The sequence below is a fragment of the Triturus cristatus genome, chromosome 11 (assembly GCF_964204655.1).
Source record: "Triturus cristatus chromosome 11, aTriCri1.1, whole genome shotgun sequence".
NCBI classification, from domain to species: Eukaryota; Metazoa; Chordata; class Amphibia; order Caudata; family Salamandridae; genus Triturus; species Triturus cristatus.
The window spans coordinates 691,198,878-691,219,463 of record NC_140594.1 but is presented as its reverse complement, the minus strand read 5'-3'; positions in this window follow the sequence as shown (position 1 = coordinate 691,219,463).

The window sequence follows — 20,586 nt, the reverse complement described above, 5'->3', positions numbered from 1 at the left end:
GTCCAATCGAAACATATAAGAAAAGTTATTAACATATAGGCTTACACTATTAAAATTGACCGTTTGTATTATCCAGGTACCCCCTGTCTGGTTGTCAGTCTATTTGGCATGGTCCTGAAGAAGGTGGTCTGTCATCTGTTTCAAAATCCACCAAAACGTGCGGCGACCTTCTGATCAACCCAGTCATACTCAGTTCATACTATAGGGCTGTGGAGACCAATTAGTTCTAGGTCTCCCCATGATCCAGATATGAAGAGTGGTTGTTATTTGGTGATGTATGTATCTGTTGATTGTGATTGAGTGAGATTGAGCACTGATGCAAAGAAATTGGTTGTTGATTAGATATTTTTGCAGGGGTCTGGAACTATATAATATATTTGTTCCTCATATGTTATGAGTGCGTAACTATGTATAAAAAATATTGCACATAAATGTAAATGAATATTTTTATGGTTCTATAATTATAAAAAAAGAATGGAAAAAAATATGTATTTTTGAATAATAAAACGATGACAAACAAATCATATTGTTAAAGTGTCAAATTGTATAAATCACAAGTGTAGCCCATATCTGATGTTGTTCTCAGAAGTTAAAGAAATAGAGGTCGTGAGGGAGTCTGTAATATATTAAAATGGCGTCTCCCACAGGTTTTATAAAATCTGTTTAAAGCTCCAGCCTGGGTGGCAGCCTTACCAACACACAGTTTAATATGCTCTGAATCTCGCCCCTTTTTTTGAAAAAACTTTCCCCAGATACAGATAAGAGTCGACCAATTCTAGTTCTTCATGCCCCAACGACCACTTATACCCTTTCTTTATTCTAATACCTTACTTGAGCATGACTAAAATTTAGCTTTTAGCAATATTGATTTTCAGGAAGTTGTCCTCCACATATTTGGTTAGGGTGTCCAGACGACGTTGCAAGCCTATAGGAGTTAGATCAAAAATTGCAACGTCATCTGCATATGATGGGGAAGCCTGAGTATGAAAAGGGGGGCTGCAATCCCGCTGCAGGAGGATGAGTGAGTAACTGCTCCTCCAGGGAGGGTGATGTCTGGGGTTTCAGTGGGGCCACTGTTCAAGGGGTGCCCTTGTGAGGATGCTCCTCTATCTGGTGCATATTCAGTGTGTCTGCTCACGGGCTCATCGCGTGTGCACCTCTGTCTTTAATATGACGCTGATGGGACAGACTCCTTCATTTACATGGAGTCATCCCCCATGCAAATGCACAGCCTGTACAGTCTGCGCTGGTGCACATTTAGCTACAGTGCAACCTGTATCAGCGAAGGGGCAACAAATGCATCTGCTACACTTTTATAATACCAAGTTATACCAAATTGCCCCAGGAGTGCATAAAGTAGGAACAGATGCACATGGCACCCCAGGCCATTTTATATAATATGGCCCTTGTTGTACAGTTACCCTCTTAGATAATGAAATGATGACATTGTAGGCCGAGGGCCAAATTAACTCTCCTACAGACCTAAATTGGTGTTCAAGGATCAGTTTGAAGGGTTCAGATTGTCTGGGTTTTTATGTTCCAAAGGCAAGAAAACATGCACAAAATGTTCATGGTGTTGCATTTTTAGTTGTGGATCACGTGGCACTGGCAATTGAGAAATCGTGGCAGAATGACTAAGGGTTTCTGCTTCATACATGGTGCCGCCAACGTTGGTAAGGCAACTATTTAATGGTCAATTCTGAGTAGTTCAGTCGTGCTTTCTCAGAGACCCCCCACTAATATTTTAACCGGAGACGTCCGTAGTGGGAAGGGAAACAAAAATCCATTTCAGCTGAGTAGGTTCACCCTATGTATTGGCTGTAGGTTAAACAAGCTTGGAGGATTAAAATATCCCACACTGTGCACACCATAGCTCTATAACAATTTGGTTAAATATTACTGCTTAGACAATGACCGAAGAACAAGATGATGACATTGTAGAACAGTTAATAGGACTAAATATTTCAGAAAATTGCAGACAGGCAGTTACTATGAAACGATTACAACATGGCCTCCCGGCGACAGGTGGAGATGTTACCTTCATGTTAGAGGCACAAGATGCATTCAGAATAGAGGTATTCTATTTATGGGTTAAATTCCCGCCTGCAGATTTACACACTCGGCTTTTTCATGAATACATTTAAAATGAACCACCTGAAGAGTATTTTACATACGTGGACTTAGAAGTCCTATTAAATTACCAAGAGCAAATTAATTGGTTTAAAGGCACCCAACCCCATTCAACAGAACATGTGAGACTTAGTCCACTTAGTAGAGAAGGAGCGACCTGGCCGGTCCTAGCATCATACATGCCGCATCCAGACATGACTGCCCTAACACCAGCAGGGATGTACAAACTTTACAGAGATTTAGTAAAAATTTACAGGAATCTTACACAATATATAATGAGAACATTAGCAATCCAGCCTGTGGGGGCTGCTCAGATTGCACAACCAAACATGGCTACATCAGCTATTAGCCCGCAAACACTAAATGCGATCATGGGAAAGGCTCCCACCAGCTGGGAGCAAATCCCGTTCTGGATAGCACAAAAGACAGCACAGCTTGAAGCATTCTTTCCCCAAACAGGCCCACAGGAAAAACACAGAATACTGACAATTTGCTTGCCGTTCGGGATGGCTCCCCATTAGAAGATTTCATCACTTGGGGTACAGTCTTCGCTGCCGTATATACCAGAACCCATGGTACACCTTCAATAGCAGTCATACCGGATGTACTAAAACAGATTCAGAATGAGTACAGGGCAGAGCCTGCCTTAGATCTTGGAATAAAACTGATGGGCAACTTTGTCGAGGTATCTACCATGATGTTGAGTACCATAAAAGGGAAGGCAGCAGCGGTGGCTATACGCAAACGCCTAAGGGAATTCACTCCTGCACACATGAGCACAAATTACCTAAGATTATCGAAGAAACATATGCCTCTTTAGGCAGAGATAATCTGGGAGCAAAACTTGTGAAACCAATAGTTAAGAGTAGTTCTGAAAAGGATAACTCTAAGCAGGCACCAGATTCTTCAAAGAAGAAATGGGATAATGAACAAAAACATAAACAAAACAAAACACAGTCACGGGGTGGGTCTCCTCAACAGGAACACTCTGACCGGAGATATAATTTGCGCAACCGTAACAATATTAGAAAACCTGATAGGTATAGGATACTGATACACGGTCATCTCGTTCCTTTCAGGATCAATCCAAAAAATGGTCGTAGAGAGACAGACGGTTAGAATACAGAATGGAAGAGCGAGTCAAGCCAAAAAGAGAGACACCTCGCACTTCGGATTACATAATTAAACATGAAGACAAACAAAGACTTCAAAACCTCAATTAAAAAAAAAAAAGTAGCAGGGATTAAAATCAGAACTGCCCAAACTACTGAGGACTCTGATTCTGAACAGGGAATGGCCAGTAATAATGCTAGACAGCGCAGCCGAAGTCACCATAGCTCGCCAGAACCTGATGGACTTTCTAGGGGTAGGAGCGCTGAGTGAGCATATCACAATAGAAACACCTCATATAAGGGTAAGTGTCCCACATCGTTTATACGAAATAATGCTCTAAATGGAGGGGTATCACACTGAGTTTATTCGCTGACTACTACGCGAGCGCCAACTCTTTCAAGCTAGAAACGCTGCAACGAAGATTTGCTCTTCAATCTTACTTCCGGGAGCCTTTATATAATATGGTCCCTGTGCCCATCGACCGCCATCATTTCATGCTTTAACTCACAAGTTGATGTTGTCTCATAAATAACTTTAAAAATAAAATCACAAAGAATCATCACCGATTGTGAAATAAGGGTCTTTGTTATCAACATTTTCAACGTCCTGAAGATGGTTTAATGGACAGTGACATAAATAGACAGAAACGTCGACTATAACACCTATTTGTCAGTTGAATGTATTACAGGCAATGTTTGCTTTATATAAATTCTTCAAATTGCCCTAAAACTTTCTTTTGTAGCGGTGTCCACAATTGCACTGAGAAGAATATCTTATCACATGTACATTCTGACTTCCGGCTACATTGTGTTGTTTGTTCTATATGTACCCTACAAAATTGAACTATTTTGAATTCATATAAAAGCAACTTTTTGAATATATACACCAGTGTTCAATGTAATTCTGTCTTTTTGATTGTTTTCTGTCTGAAGATTCATTCATTGATACTGTGATCAAATTGTGTCCTGAATCAGTTGAGAGTAAGTTACTTACATAGAACTTACCCCATAAAAAAAAAATCTGAACTAAATCCCTTGTAGACGCACTTACCTGCTCATACTAAATTGAGGGGGACATACCCAAGAAAGTGAGGGTTTTCTTTTGGGAGAACCTGGCCTATGGCTATGACATTCTTTTGGCCGAAAAGGATTGGCCACCTGAGTTCCTAATGGATTGTCCGATGGGAGAAGTAATTTTGTCTGTTTTTTCCGACATCATACCAGAAACAGTAAAAAAATGAATGCTCGCAGGAGTGGGTGTTAGCGTTAGCCCCTGCACTTTACCGCAATCACATTGGGTGGAATCATGAGTCACCTCATCACGAAATACCATTAAAATAAATTCCTCTCCTACAGAGACAATACCCGATTAAACATGAAGTAAAGAAACAAGTCAGGGAGTTCTTAGATCAACTTGAATACTTGGGTATAATAGAGAATTGCACCTGACCTATGAATAATCCTTTGTTTCCCGTAATGAAACCCAATAATTCACATTGTCTAGTCTTTGATTATAGACATTTAAATGCATCCACATGTACATTTGCAGAACAGAATGCGCATAGTGCTGCACTAATGAATAATATCACGCAGAAGAAATACAATACAACACTAGACATCCCAAATGGATTTTTCTGTCGAAATATAGCAACTGGAAGCAGATATGTGACAGCATTTTTAGCGCTAGGCTCTTAACGCCAGTTTTGTCTATTACCCTAGGGGTATAAGAACAGCCCAGGGTGGTTTTCAGCCAGGGTAACAGAGTTCCATCAAAATTTTGATGAGGAGGCATTGTCCTATGTAGACAATATCTATCTGAATGATGATGACTGACGATGAATTAATGGGACACTTGGCAAGAGTGAACCACATCATTCTTGGGTTTGCTCACCTGGGTTACCAAGTCAATTTCAAAAAATCAAAATTGCCCACCTTAGTGTCCTATTTTTAGGGTATGAGGTGTCAAGTGAAGGCAAAAGCCTTGAGACACATTTTTTTTTAGAAAAATGTGCACTACATTTTGGATTACGCAGAAAGGGTAAAACCATTCTACGACTTAATTAGACCTGATTTTTCAGAGCACCATTGGACACAGGAACATACTGATATTTTATGTTCCGTGCATGCTGACATGCTAGCTTCAAGGCATTGCACACAAGTGTTAACACAACTAACCTATTGATCCACGTAGTCGCTGGACCAACCGGGTACACCAATATTACTTTTAATGAAGGCAATACGGTACCTATTGCATACAAATCACATTTGTACATGTATGCTAAAATGAGTTTTGCAACAACAGAAAAAATACTGAGGGAGAAGAAAAGCATAATTGTTGTAACCTCAGTACTAACCTTGGAGGCCATTACAATGGCAAGCATTCCAAATGCTAAAGCACTACATCCACGATTGATTCTGTAGTCTAACTCTCACTGCAACAGATGTCGATTACAGATTTGATTCTACATTACAAACACATGCATTCCTGCAGTATGAACACAATTATCCTCTACTGAATGAAATAATGCCTCTAGATCAATGTGAATGTATCATTTATATCGATGTATTTGCCCAGCCACCATAGGAACAAACCAGCAATATTCTGCAGCATGCGCAATTGTGAAAGGGCACATGCAGGACGGAAAGTTTCTTCCTTAAAAACACACACACAGTCTCTTGGAGATTGCACGGTGCAGCTGATGGAACTAAAATCATGAATACTGGTGCTAAAAAATACGGATCACGAATTCCCCACACTCATAGTGTGTGATTAATTTTACTGCATCCAGTAAAGCTGAAAGAAGGCCTGCCATTGGCTCATGTTATTCATACATTGAGTCATCAATGTGTTGGCGTTCATGTTGAAGGAGATTCAATGGCTGATGAAGCGGCCAAGGCGACAGTTCGTATTGCTGCTGTTGGTGCAATAACACACTCTTGTATGAGAATAGAGGGAACAACCATGATAGCTTTCAATGCAACAGCTCAGCACTGCCGAAAGGTTTTCCACTCAAGTACTTCTACAAGTTAGATGCACAAAACATTCAATAGGCTCAAATTCCATGGGTGTGGGATAGAGCAATACCAAACACTGATCACAGATTGGGATTAATACTACATCTTGGTGACAGTGGATTCATGTTCTAGATTCCTGTGGGTTTGGTGTAGGGGGGACCATGTGGCCCCCTCCCTGCGCCTATTATGACCCTGGGGACCCCCTACCCAAGAGCCATATTTTTTTTAAAGGGGAAGGGAGCTGTGTGGCCCCTCTCCCCATGTCTTAAAAGAGGTTTTGGGGACTTCATTCCCCTGGGAATAATAAGTGACAAAGAACCCCAGCAACTTCTTACTTTCTAAATTGCTTCCTATCTATTTTAAGGCTCAAAGAACATGAATTTAGTTCAAATTTTTTCAATCAACATTAAAAAAAATGTTTATTAACACAGATAAATGGAATATTATTGTTTTACAAATGTGCATCAGGCATTACTACCAAAATGTACATCAAAATATATATTCATCCTATAGTCATCACTACATTCATACCATAATTTATTCGTATCACCCTTAATATTCAACGTTACTTAGTAAGTCTTTTACAATGGCAATACACAATACCTAACATCAATAATGCTGAACCTGAAGTAATTGCTTATCAACAGTACAGCACTGTAGTTTATTCAATAGCACAAAAATCTTTACTTAGTGTCTGTACAATGCGCTAATACTCATTGTGGATGTACAAACTGTGGCTTGGATTCTCAATCGTCCTGTGTCATCTATCTATGCACATTTTGGCAAATCAGTGCCTTCATCAAGAAAGCCATCTACAGTTTAAAATATTGTAGGTATCCTGCAATCACATTACACATCTATTGAGCCCCAAACAACTATAATTACATGAATTATAAAAGGTATTGTTAACGGTAGTCACATCTTTCACCTTGAAAAACGTTCACCAAGTGTTGTTTCATCACGGATTGCTATTAGTTTCTAAAAATAAAATGAAATACATTTTTTCAATACCATGTAGCTACATAAAGGCCATGCCAATCATTGTGCTAGTTAGTATCAATACAGTTTACTTGGGTGGGTAATGCATGCAAAATTAACATGCTCCTCATACAGCCCATTGAAAGAACACCTGGGACAAGGGTGTTAATATATACCAATGTATGTTTCAGGGTTCTCAAGAGCAAAAGATAAATGGCGATGTACACGGAAGTATGTGTATTCGATAGACACAACAATGATAATGCTGGCAGGCAAGAGGGTGAGAGGGTGAAAATTAGGATGTGTGCATAAGAAGGACATGCGAGCCGGTAAGCATAAAGTGTTGTGCCACATACCTCTATCACACAGAACTGTATGAGAGATATAAAAAGACTGGTGCAGATGCAGGTGTCACGCTGATTGCAAGGAATTGGAACAGCCATAAATTAATGGTACCAAGAAGCTAACTTGCAATAATTGGCTTAGTGCAGTTTAAAATAAATGTGGGGTCTGAGGAATCTAAAAGGTGTGCACTGCATCCATGTAGGGGGTGATGCATCAAACCAGGGGGGAGGTGTCGACTCGATGGGTAGCTAATAACTGGCTAAGGGGACAGAATTTGACATGCAGCACCGCTCTGCAGACCGGCTAGAAGCAGACAGAAAGGTGCCATGCTACAAAAGATCAAGAAATAAGAAAAGACTGATGGGTAGGCAAGAGGATTTCCTTACCTAGTGTTTCTGTCCGGTGAGCCCACTTCGGTTAGAATCTCTGAGGCTGTACGGTGCATGGCTACCATGAGCCCATATGAGGGGCCTGCGTGGATGAAGCAATCTAGCATGGCCCTATGTAATTTAAAGTGGAATGGGGGATATGTGGCCCCCCTCCCAAAGCATTATGAAGCCCTAGAGACCCCATCCACCAGGGCCGTATTTTTTTTAAAGGAGAGGGGAGCTGTGTGGCCCCAAACCTTGTGCCTTAAAAAAGGTTCTAGTGACCAGATTCCCCAGGCCCGTGTTTTTTTTAAGGGGAGGGGTGCCACGCATCCCCCCTCCTCAAACCTCATTAGGCCCTGGCGTCCCATCTCCCAAGGCCCTATGTATTTTACAGGGGAGGGGGACACATGTCTATCCTCCCCAAGCCCGATAAGACCCCATTCCCCAGGGCTGTTTTTTCCCAAAGTGGAGAGGCACCGCAAAGCCACCCTCCCCAAGCCTATTATGACCCTGGATCCCCATTCCCCAGGTTCATATATATTTTAAATATGAGGGGAGCTGCATGCCCCCGCCCCGAGCCTTGTTAGGCACTGGGGACCTCATCCCCCAGTGAAATATTCTTTTTAAAGGTGAGGGTGGCTGTGTGGCCCCTCGCCTTGTGCCTTAAAAAAGGTTGTGGGGACCCATTCCCCAGAGCCGTGTTTATTTTTTTAAGTGAGGGGGCTCATCACGGCCCCCTCCCTGTGCCTCATTAGGACAGGGTAACACCATACCCCAGGACCCTATGTATTTTAAAGGGGGGGCACATTGCCCCCTTCCCCAAGGCTCACTTGGCCCTTGGGACCCCATCCCCAGGGTAATTTCTTTTTAAAGTGGAGGGGGGTCCATGGGCCTATTATGGCCCTGGGGACCCAATCCCCCAGGGCCATATATTTTTTAAATGGGAGGGCGGTCTTGGGGCCCCCCTCCCTGAGCCTCTTTAGGCCCTGGTAACCACTTCCCCAGAGGGCCGTATTTCTTTTTTAAAGGAGAGGGAAGCTGCATGGCTCCCCTCCCCATGCCTTAAAAAAGTTTCTGGTGACCTCACGTTGTGAGAAAGGCTTTCAGAAGCTGAAACGAGTCTGAAGTTTTGTGATTTTGTTTGCTGAAAACAATTGAATAAATTCAAAATTCAATTATCAGCTCTACGAGGAGTGCCGTTCTGTGTTTATGCCAACGGGAAGGCATATTACCTACTGGCGGTCGCCAGTAGGTAGTTATAGTTAGGACCTTGTTTCTTTTCAAAAAGCGTTTTTCTTTTCCCAATAACTTTGGCGCTGGTTGACGAATCTTCATGAAATTTTCGAAACCTTCGTCACCCTCTGGTCAGCCCCTATCCTGAAAGTTTCGGGGTGATTCGCCAAGCGAGGGCTGAGAAAAAAGGGGGGTCCCAAAACGTGTTTTTTCCATGGTATTTCCCATAGGAAACTTTAGACACGACTACAGCCCGAACTGCTGAACGGAATTACAACAAATTTGGCAAAAAGGTAGTCCTTGGTTCAGAAAGAGAATTTTTTTTTAAATGGTGTAAATCCGTTCAGTAGTTCCTGAGAAATTCAAAAATAGGTAAAAAAAATCAATTTCGCACAGGAAACTTTAGACACGGTTACAGCTGAAACTGCTGAACGGAATGACACCACATTTGGCAAAAAGGTAGTGCTTGGTTCATAAAGCGACCTTTTTTTTAAATGGTGTAAATCCGTTCAGTAGTTTTCGAGACATTAAAGGAAAAAAATCTTTATATATCTGGGCAGGACCTAACTACACAAGCACGAGCTTGGCTCTAATTGGCTGCCAACACATCAATACAAGAAGTGTTGCCAGATATCTTGGTGCAATGCTTTTTAGGTCTCGCCTAGCGATGCAGCGCATGCGCTGCACACTACATTAACACCACTGCACTGCCCTAAACCCTAAAACACTACCCCAGCACGACCCCCTACACTGCACGAACACCACTGCACTGCCCTAAACTCTGAAACACTACCCCAGCACGACCCCCAACACTCCCTGAACACCACTGCACTGCCCTAAACCCTGAAACACTACACCCAGCAAGATCCCCTACACTACCCGAACACCACTGCACTGTCCTAAACCCTGAAACACCACCCCCAACAAGACCCCCTACACTGCCCAATCACCACTGCCCTAAACCCTGAAACACCACCCCAGCAAGACCCCCTACACTGCCCGAACAACACTGCACTGCCCTAAACCCTGAGACACCTCCCCAGCACGACCCCCTACACTGCCCGAACACCACTGCACTGCCCTAAACCCTGAAACACCAGCCGCAGCACGATCCCCTGCAATGCCCAAACACCACTGCACTGCCCTAAACCCTGAAACACCAGCCCCAACACAACCCCCTACACTACTCGAACACCACTGCACTATCCTAAACCCTGAAACACCAGCCCCAGCATCGACCCCCTACACTGTCTGAACACCACTGCACTGCCCTAAACCCTGAAACACCAGACGCAGCATGACCCCCTACACTCCCGGAACACCACTGACCTAAACCCTGAAACACCAGCCCCAGCACAAACCCCTACACTGCCGGAACACCACTGCACTGCCCTAAACTCTGAAACACCAGCCCCAGCACGACCCCTACACTGCCCGAACACCATTGCACTGTCCTAAACCCTGAAGCACCAGCCCCAGCACGACCCCCTACACTGCCCGAACATCACTGCACTGCCCTAAACCCTGAAGCACAAGCCCCAGCATGACCCCCTACACTGCCTGAACACCACTGCACGGCTCTAAACCCTGAAACACCAGCATCAGCAAGACCCCCTACACTGCCCGAACATCACTGCACTGCCCTAAACCCTGAAGCACAAGCCCCAGCATGACCCCCTACACTGCCTGAACACCACTGCACGGCCCTAAACCCTGAAACACCAGCATCAGCAAGACCCCCTACACTGCCCAAACACCACTGCACTGCCCTAAACTCTGAAACACCAGCCCCAGCAAGACCCCCTACACTGCCCGAACACCACTGCACTGCCCTAAACCCTGAAACACCAGCCCCAGCAAGACCCCCTACACTGCCCGAACACCACTGCACTAAACCCTGAAACACCACCCCCAGCAAGACCCCCTACACTGCCCGAACACCACTGCACTGCCCTAAACCCTAAAACACTACCCCCAGCACGACCCCCCTACACTACCGGAACACTACTGCACTGCCCTAAACCCTAAAACGCTACACCCAGCACGACCCCCTACACTTCCCAATCACCACTGCTCTGCCCTAACCCCTAAAACAGTACCCCCAGCACGACCCCCTACACTACACGAACACCACTGCACTGCCCTAAACCCTGAAACACCAGCCCCAGCACGAACCCCTACACTGCCCGAACACCACTGCACTGCCCTAAACCCTGAAACACCAGCCCCAGCACGAACCCCTACACTGCCCGAATACCACTGCACTGCCCTGAACCCTGAAACACCACCCCCTGCATGACCCCCTACACTGCCCGAACACCACTGCACTGCCCTAATGCCTGAAACACTACCCCTGCACCACCCCTTAGACTGCCCGAACACCACTGCACTGCCCTAAACTCTGAAACACCACCCCAGCACGACCCCCTACACTGCCCAAACACCACTGCACTGCCCTAAACCCTAAAACACCACCCTCAGCACGACACCCTACACTACACAAACACCACTGCACTGCCCTAAACCCTAAAACACTACCCCCAGCATGATCCCCTTAACTTCACAAACACCAATTCACTACCCTAAACCCTAAAACACCACCCCAGCACAAACCCCCACACTAACCAAACACCACTGCACTGCACTACCCTAAACCCTAAAACACTACCCCAGCACGACCCCTTACACTGCACGAACACCACTGCACTGCACTAAACCCTGAAACACTAGCCCAGCTTGACCACCTACACTGCCTGAACACAGCTGCACTGCCCTAAACCCTGAAACACTATCCCCAGCACGACCCCTACACTGCCCGAATGCCACTGCACTGCCCTAAACCCTGAAACACCACCCCCAGCACAACCCCCTACACTGCCCGAACACCACTGCACTGCCCTAAACCCTGAAACACCACCCCAGCACGACCCCATACACTACCCGAACACCACTGCACTTTCCTAAACCCTGAAACACCACCCCCAAAAAGACCCCCTACACTGCCCAAACACCACTGCCCTAAACCCTGAAACACCACCCCAGCAAGACCCCCTACACTGCCCGAACACCACTGCACTGCCCTAAACCCTGAAACACCACCCCAGCACGACCCCCTACACTGCCCGAACACCACTGAACTAAACCCTGAAACACCAGCCGCAGCACGACCCCCTATACTGCCCGAACACCACTGCACTGCCCTAAACCCTGAAACACCAGCCCCAACACAACCCCCTACACTGCCCGAACACCACTGCACTACCCTAAACCCTGAAACACCAGCCCCAGCATCGCCCCCCTACACTGCCTGAACGCCACTGCACTGCCCTAAACCCTGAAACACCAGCCGCAGCACGACCCCCTACACTCCCCGAACACCACTGCACTGCCCTAAACCCTGAAACACCACCCCCAGCACGACCCCTACACTGCCCGAACACCACTGCACTGCCCTAAACTCTGAAGCACCAGCCCCAGCACGACCCCATACACTGCCCGAACACCACTGCACTGCCCTAAACTCTGAAACACCAGCCCCAGCAAGACCCCCTACCCTGCCCGAACACCACTGCACTGCCCTAAACCCTGAAACATCAGCCCCAGCAAGCCCCCTATACTGCCCGAACACCACTGCCCTAAACCCTAAAACACCACCCCCAGCAAAAGCCCCCTAAACTGTCCGAACACCACTGCACTAAACCCTGAAACACCACCCCCAGCAAGACCCCCTACACTGCCCGAACACCACTGCACTGCCCTAAACCCCAAAACACTACCCCAGCACGATCCCCTTAACTTCACAAACACCAATTCACTACCCTAAACCCTAAAACACCACCCCCAGCACAACCCCCTACACTAACCAAACACCACTGCACTACCCTAAACCCTAAAACACTACACCAGCACGACCCCCTACACTGCCCGAACAACACTGCACTGCCCTAAACCCTAAAACACCACTTCCAGCACGACCCCCTACACTGCCCAAACACCACTGCACTGCCCTAAACCCTAAAACACCACCCCCTGCATGACCCCCTACACTGCCAAACACCACTGCACTCAATCTATCAATCAATCAAACATTTGTAGAGTGCACTACATACCCGTGAGAGTCTTAAGGCGCTGGGAGGGCACTACTGATTGAACAGCCAGGTCTTGAGTAGCCTCCTGAGGGTCAGCAGGTCTTGGGTCTGTCGTAGGCTCAGTGGGAGGGTGTTCCAGGTCTTGGCAGCGAGGTGGGAGAAGGATCTCCCACTGGTGGTTGTTCTTTGGATGCGTGGGACAGTGGCGAGTGTGAGGTCGGCGGAGCGGAGCTGGCGGTTGGGGATGTAGAAGGAAAGTCGTCTGTTGAGGTAGGCTGGGCCGGTCTTGTGGAGTGCCTAGTGTGCATGGATGAGGAGCTTGAAGGATATCCTCTTGTTGACGGGCAGCCAGTGCAGGTTTCTCAGGTGGGGGGTGATGTGGCCGTGGCGTGGTACGTCGAGGATCAGTCGTGCCGAGGGGTTTTGGTTGCGTTGCAGTCGTTTGATGAGCTTGGTCGGGGCTCCCGTGTAGAGGGCGTTTCCGTAGTCTAGTCTGCTGCTGACGAGGGCCTGTGTGACTGTTCTTCTTGTATCTGTCCGGATCCACCTGTAGATATTGCAGAGCATGCGGAGGGTGTTGAAGCAGGAGGAGGAGAAGTCTATGACTTGCTTGGTCACAGAGAGCGTTGAGTCAAGGATGATTCCCAGGTTGTGTACATGATCGGTGGGTGTCGGGGCTGCCCCCAGTGCCGTCGGCCACCAGGAGTCATCCCAGGCTGAAGGGTTGGAGCCGAGGATGAGGACCTCCATTTTGTCCGTGTTCAGCTTCAGTCGGCTGATCTTCATACAGTCAGCGACGGCCTTCATTCCTTTGTGGAGGTTGGCTTTGGCGGTGATGGGGTCTTTGGTGAGGGAGAGGATCAGTTGAGTGTTGCCGGCGTAGGAGATTATGTTGAGGTCATGCTGTCGGGCGACGTGTGCGAGTGGGGCCATGTAAATGTTGAACAGTGTTGGACTGAGGGAAGATCCCTGGGGTATGCCGCAGATGATCTCTGAGGCTTCGGATCAGAATGAGGAAGGCGGACGCTCTGGGTTCTGCCGGAGAGGAAAAAGTTGATCCATTCCAGAGCTTTGTCTCCGATCCCTACGGCGTGGAGGCGTGCGCGTAGTTTGCGGTGGCAGATGGTGTCGAAGGTGGCGGAGAGGTCCAGGAGGATGAGGGCTGCGGTTTCACCATTGTCCAGCAGGGTCCTGATGTCGGTGGCGGCGATGAGGGCGGTCTCGGTGCTATGGTTGCTGCGGAACCCTGACTGGGAAGGGTCCAGGATTCTGTTATCTTTGAGGTATCGGGTTAGCTGTCTGTTGACGATCTTCTCGATGACCTTGGCCGGGAACGGCAGCAGAGAGATGGGCCGGAAGTTATTGAGGTCTCTAGGGTCTACCTTGGTTTTTTGAGTAGGGCGTTGATCTCGGCGTGTTTCCAGCTCTCTGGGAAGGTCGTGGTCTCGAGGGAGAGATTGATGACGTTGCGCAGGTGGGGTGCAATGGAGCTGCTGGCTTTGTTGAAGATGTGGTGCGGGAATGGGTTTGACGGGGAGCCGGAGAGGATTGTGCTCATTGTCTTGATGGTGTTATCGATGCTCACGCTGTCCCAGGCTAGCAGGGGGTCGTGGTCGATGGTGTGCAGAAAGTCTGTTATCTTGCTGTCTGTTGGGGCTGTCTGGGTGTGGAAGCTGTCGTGGATGTCTGCTATCTTGCGGTGGAAAAAAGTGGCGAGGGAGTCGCTCAGGGCTGCGACGGCGGGATGTAATTGGTGTTGGAGCTGGGGTTGGAGAGTTCCTTCATGATGTTGAAGAGCTCCTTGCTATTGTGTGTGTTGTTGTCGAGGCGGTCTTTGAAGGAGGTCCTCTTGGCAGTTCTGATAAGGTGATGGTGGTTGCGGTTGGCATCCTTGTGGGCTGCGTGGCTGTCCGGAGTCTGTTCGCTGTGCCATTTCTTCTCTAGTTTCTGGCAGGCTCGCTTGGAGGCTAGGAGTTCTGGGGTGAACCAGCTGGCCCTCTTGCTGGTGTCTCTGTGGGGGGTTTCTTCAGCAGGGCGAGGGTGTTGGTGCAGTCGTCGATCCAGCGTCTGAGGCTGTGGGCAGCGTCGTCAGTGTTGGAGGGTTCGGTGGGTGGGCTGAGAGCGAGGTTTGCGTGTAGTTGGCCTTCGTGATTTTTCTCCAGCAGCGGCGAGGGATCTGTTGGGTGCGATGGTGTGTAGTGGGTTTTTGGAAGGTGAAGTGAATGCTGCGGTGGTCGGTCCCGAGGATTTCGGTGGTGTGGCTGAAGTAGACGTGGGGGCTTACGGAGAAGACGGGGTTGCGAATGTGACGGCAGAGTGGGTAGGCATTGTTGCCTCAGTCCGAGGTTGGCGAGGTTATCGATCAGGGTTGTCGAGTTGCTGTCATTGTTGTTCTCAAGGTGAAAGTTCAGGTCTCCGAGGAGGATGTAGTCGGTGGAGGTCAGGGTGTGCATGCTGATGAAGTCGGCGATGGAGTCGCTGAACTGGGTTTATAGATGAGGGTGCCTCTGAGGGTGGAGTTGGGGTCTGTGTGGATCTGGAAATGCATGTGTTCTGCGCTGCTGAGAGTGTCGTTGGTGCTGGTTGAGACCCTGATGCTTTTCTTGTGGACAATGGCAATTCCTCCTCTGACTCCGTTGGTGCGGTCTCTGCGGGTGATCTTGTAGCCGTCTGGGATGGCTATGGCGATGTCGGGTGCGGAGGAGTCGTTCATCTAGGTCTCTGTCGGGAAGGCGATGTCTGGGGATGATGTGTTGAGCAGGTCCCAGAGCTCGACGGCGTGTTTGTGTGCGGAGCGGGTGTTCAGTAGGATACATCGGAGGTGGTTGAGGTCTTTCTTGGTGGGTTGTTCAGCGGCTCTGAGGCAGGTGTAGCTGCAGTTCCGGCAGGTGAAGTGACCGTGTGTGCGTTTCGGGGCGGCCTTGAAGCAGGTGTGGGTCTGTCCGGGGTTGAGAGCGTGGAGTGTGCTGGCATCGTAGTGGCAGTGGTTATCGTGGCAGGTGCGGGGACCAGGGGTTCTGGCGCTAGGCGCGGTCCGGGTGCGGTCGGGCGCAGACGGGCATGCCTTAGGCGTGCCTTTGGTGCGCCAGTGGCGCGGCCGCACAGCAGCCACCATATATGGGGAGGTGGGAGGGAGGAGCAGCTGGGAAGCGGGAGGCAGGGGCAGCAAATGGGCAGTGAGGGGGCGGGGCCGCAGGGGACGCAGCGGCAGGAACGGGAGCGGCTAGGGCACCGAAGGCAACCGGGCACAAATCAGGGGTAGCGAGGGGGAACAGAAGGCAAAAGAGGGCACAGAATGAAGGGGCAACGAGGGGAACAGAAGGCAAAATAGGGCACAGAATGAAGGGGCAACGAGGGGAACAGAAGGCAAGAAAATCGGCACTGAAAAGAATGCAGGCACGGGGGAGACAGGCAATAGTGGTCACAGACACTAGAAGACAGTATGGGCAGTACAGGGAAAGACAGACAGACAGCGACAGTAATACAAACCTAAGTATTACCACTGGCCACCAGGGATGAGGTGCAGGTTGTAGCCTGCGGGTGGAGGAGGGCCTCAATCCTACAGCAGCGGCAGCTGGGGCAGGTTCTGGAGACACAGGTGGAGTTGTGTGGTGGGGGAGTGCCCTACCTAACAAGGTCAAGGGTCGCTGCCCTAAACACTAAAACACCACCCCCTGCATGACCCCCTACACTGCCTGAACACCACTGCACTTCCCTAAACTCTAAAACACCCCCCCAGCACGTCCCTCTACACTGCTCGAACACCACTGCATTGCCCTAAACCCTAAAACACTACCCCCAGCACGACCCCCTACACTATCCGAACACCACTGCACTGCCCTAAACCCTAAAACACTACACCCAGCACGACCCCCTACACTACCCAAACACCACTGCTCTGCCCTAAACCCTAAAACAGTACCCCCAGCACGACCCCCTACACTACACGAACACCACTGCACTGCCCTAAACCCTAAACACTACCCCTACATGACCCCTACACTGCCCAAGCACCACTGCACTACCCTAAACCCTAGAAAAGTTACCACCACCCAATGCCCAATCCCCCTTACCTTTCACTCCTCATGGTTCCCTCTCCTCTTGGTTCCTGCTTCATGTCGTCTCTGAGGGGTGGTGCACGTCATTGTGAGGAAACGGAACAGCCTCTGTTTCCTTACAACGACGTGGATCATCTACAGTTTTTTAGAACTCATGGTCATTTACCATACATACATTTATAACAAAATTAGTTGTAAAGGAATGCATGGTAAATGACCATGCGTTCTAAAAAAATGCGTAGTAATGACTTCGCGATGTACATCGCACGTGTGGTAATGCATGCGTTGTAATGGTATCGCGAAGTAGAAAAGTCATTGTAACAGCTGTTTACCTATCGAAGCTGGCCCCTGTTCTTCAGTGAGTCGTTTATTTGATAAATTAGGAGGAAGGAATGTGGTTTTTTTACCGAAAAGTGCAGTCCCGGCGGTTGTATTGTGAAAGTATCCGTGTGGCCTGGTTTCACTTCCGGTGAGAGAGTGAAAGAGTCTGTTTGGATCTAAAGGGGTTCTGCTGTTGGAAGGGGCCGGCGTGACACGTCATCAGGAAACACAGCTAATGGAAAGCGTTGTCCCCAAAGTGTGGAGCAGTGCCATGAGAGGTCAACGAGTGTGCGTTCCACCACAGTATGACCGTACCGCGTGACACATGTGCCACCTCCAGTGTATGGAAGGCAGAAGCGGCATCCATCGCAGGTCCTCTTAAAGACCATTGTATCACTAATTCTACATTTTGGAACTAGGGCATTTTAACCTTGTTGTTCCTGCCAGCTACAAAGAGAAGATCCTGTGTTATTCAGTGCCCTCGTTACCTTTTCTGTGGGTAGTGGTGCTTGTCACTTCGCTGCCCCGCTGGTGCACATGACTGGGCTTCCCACCCCGTGTGCCATCTGCAAGGCCTCTGCCAAGAGATCACTGGTTTCGGTTTCTGGAGTGGCAACATAAACAGTTGCTTCCAAAGGACTAGCCTGAACACTTAGGTGAATATCCCCTGCGCCAGCATTCCGCAGAAATTCTTTCCTAGCTCTCCCACGTCGACGACGATGTCATAATAGCACGGCTCTGTTCGCGACACCGTATGACGTCATAGGAGCCATAAGAGGACCTCGTTGGCGTGCTGACATCAGCTCCACCCATTTTTTCCGTGCCACCGAGGTAAACAGGTGGACCGACACATTTTCACATGTATACATAGTATACATGTGTATATATATATATATATATATATATATATATATATATATATACACAAATGCATAACCAATAAAGGCATAAAGAAATACCAATAGATCAAGCATTTCTCACTATTAAAACATAAGCATGATTAAGAAATATTAAAAACATTCATGCCAAACAGTAAAAGCATCTTTTTGGTAGAAACAGGTGGACAATGGGGAGGCGGGTGGGACAGTGAGGAATCCACAGGCAGATACTGTATCCACCAGAAAAAGCATTACCGAAGGTAAGTAACTTGCTCTTCTGATGGATACTTCTGCCTGTTGATTCCTCACCTTTTGAATAGAATCCTCATTCGGAGGAGGGTGTCCACCTGACTAGACCAAAAAATCTTGCAAAACAGATCGAGCAAAATAGCCATCCCTCCTAACCTCTGAATCCAATAATAATCAAATAATTTTTAGTCAAAATTATATTGCAAATAATACTTTAAAAATACTTTTATTAATAAATTTAGACAAACACTTAAAGGAAAACTTTTATTTATAATTAATTTAAAGATATTTCATACTTTACAAACTATGCCAAACTCGCGACCCCAGCGCGACTTTTCAAAATGGTTACTGGAATGCACGCAGCCATCGTGTAGGGTGCACGAAGGGTGTGCAACTTCTGTATAATATTTTTTTTTAAATAATGAATATATTTTTCCTAACTAAACATTATTCACAATTTTTTTAAATATATTTATGTGTATATATTACCTACTAGCAGTCACCAGTAGGTATTTATAGTTAGGACCTATTATCCATAGGAAATCCGCAACATTCTATTTGGAATAACTTTGGAGCCGGTTGACGAATCTTCGCAAAATTTTCAAAACTCGTGGCCCGCTCCTAACCTGAAAATCTCGGGGTGATTCGTCAAGCGGGGGCCGAGAAAAAAGGGGGGTCCCAAAACGTGTTTTCCCCATGCAGTTTTCCATAGGGACCTTTAGTCGCAGCTACAGCCCGAACTGCTGAACAGAATTACACCAAATTTGGCAGAAAGGTAGACCTTGGGTCAGAGTCATGCCTTTTGCTTAAATGGTGTAAATCCGTTCAGTAGTTCCTGAGAAAATCAAAAGTAAAATCACATATATATCTGGGCGGAGCCTAACCACACATCTCATCGTGAGATCTGATTGGCTGTCAGCACTTCATCCAAGATGTGTTGGCAGCCATCTTGGGACCAATATACATGACAGCACCTCATTAAAAAGCATTGCAGTTAATAAAAGGTTTTAAGACTTTAGTTACATTATAAATCATTTGTTGATGGTACCATACTCATTTAAGGAATTGTGGTGTGTTGTAAGGTGATTTTACCATGTGAAAAAGCCTTCTGCTGGGATATCATGCTTGAGAGAAAACTATTTTCTCATGCTTTTCCCACAGAGGTTTGGAAGGTGATCTATAAGCTAAACTGAGACCATATTTTCTGTAAATTCACATTATCTTTCTCAGTCATGTGAGAATGAAGTCTGACATTCTCAGTAAAACATGTACATCCAACAAGGGCAGAGACTGTCAGTTGATTCCTTTGTGTTCTACTGCAGCTTCCCAGAGTGTTCTAAAGAATAACTAGAGCGCTAACAGTCCTACTTATGACAAACGTATGGCACACCTGAAGCCATCTTGATTGGAATAAAGTGGTAACTCTTAAAACATTTAATTTAAAAAGGAACAAAATGAGGGGGTTCATTTTGCCATAGAAATTATGATTAGTGCTGCAGAAAGAAAAAATAGGGCACATTTTGAGTGACTTCTCAAATCCTCTTCTATTTCATGAAAAAATTCTGACATGCAGACTGAAACATGCACTTTCAATACCAGCAGCAGACTTCCCTGGTGAGCAGTAGCTTTACTACAGTGATCTAATGAGCAACTAGAGTGCTAACATTCTGAATTTATGGCAAATGTGTGACACATCTGAATGCCTTCTTGATGGAACGAAAGTAAACAAGCATTGAAAATGCAATAGGTCTCGCCATTGTTTAAGTTAAAGCAATTCTGTTTGCAATTAGGTGGCTTTTTAGCTTTGC